The 1,260-nt window shown below is 41.7% G+C and overlaps 1 pseudogene; it reads left to right on the forward strand.

Annotated features, from left to right (window-relative positions):
* Window positions 1–547: 547 nt before the first annotated feature.
* On the forward strand, window positions 548–687 carry LOC111815410 (annotated as a pseudogene).
* The last annotated feature ends 573 nt before the right edge of the window (window positions 688–1,260 follow it).

Genomic DNA, 1,260 nt, shown 5'->3' on the forward strand with positions numbered 1-1,260 from the left:
AAATCAAATGTACCTTTGGGTGGTGACTGGGCAGTGGGCTGAGAAAGTGGAGAGTGGAGGTTAGTAGTTGCTAAGTAGCAGATGTGCGGGACGGGCAAGGCGAGATGTAACATTCAACGTGAGGACAGCAGTCAATATTTTACTGTATTTGAGATTCTGATTAAGTGAGTAGACTTTACCTGCTCTTGGCACAAAAACAAACAACAAAATAGCAATGTGAGAGGATGGTGATGTTAATATGCTTTACTGCAGTAACTACATTATTATGTCTGTGTGTTCCATCAGATCGTGTTGTGTACTGTCAGTGCACACATTAAAAATGTTTTTATTAGCATAATCTGGTAGCATTTAAGGACCAGAAACTACTGCTCACAGCTCTGGAAGCTGAGAAGCCCTGGGAAATGTAAGCAGGTGGTGATGGCCTGCCTTGTGGTGACAGCCCCTGGGGCACCTTCTTGCTGTGTTCTTGCATGGTGAGGTCACCTTTAGAGTGGCACTAATTCCAGTTATAACCTCCAAAAATCCTTATCCTCAACTATTATCTCATTGGGTATTAGAATTCATGTATAAGAACGGGTAGCCTGAAGAATGACTTCTCTGTTTGTGACATACCCAACAGGAATTTAGGGTCATTGTGACAAGGGACACAAAACTTGAGACTTCCCTTTGAGCAAATATTCTACACATGTACTGCATATACTTCCACATGGCTTCTGGATAGTACCAATGAGACAAGGCTCAGGAATGCCGGAAACTATAGTAGTTAGCTGGGGAGGTGGGTATCTGGAGCCTGTCCAGTGTATCCATGGGTGATCTGTTAGTAGTCCTAGAAGTAAAGACTTTGAATTTCTATTTCCAATAAATTAAAAAATAATAATAAACAAATTATTGCTTCTTTCAAAAAAAGAATTCAACATACAAATATTTGAAAGAGAGAGAGACACACATTTAGTCCATCCCACATTCCAAATAATACTCCACTACTCACTACAGTTAGTACCCCAGCAACTCACCTAGAATAATTCCTTGCAACCCAGGAGACCCTTCAAACCTAAAATCCTTGACTCTGAAGTCTGAAATGCAGTCAACAATTGTTTCATCAATTCTACCCCTGCCGTTTCTGGCTTTCCTTCCACGGTGCAGCCCTTCAGGGATGGCGTCTATGGCTGAGTGATGGCAATCAGAGTGGCCAGAATGTTCCTTCCTGTGATAGGACCAATATTTACTCTACTTTGGGTTCAAATTGAAAGAGGCATAGTG

Source organism: Octodon degus, unplaced genomic scaffold, assembly GCF_000260255.1.
Source record: "Octodon degus isolate 3935 unplaced genomic scaffold, OctDeg1.0 scaffold00015, whole genome shotgun sequence".
Classification (NCBI taxonomy): domain Eukaryota; kingdom Metazoa; phylum Chordata; class Mammalia; order Rodentia; family Octodontidae; genus Octodon; species Octodon degus.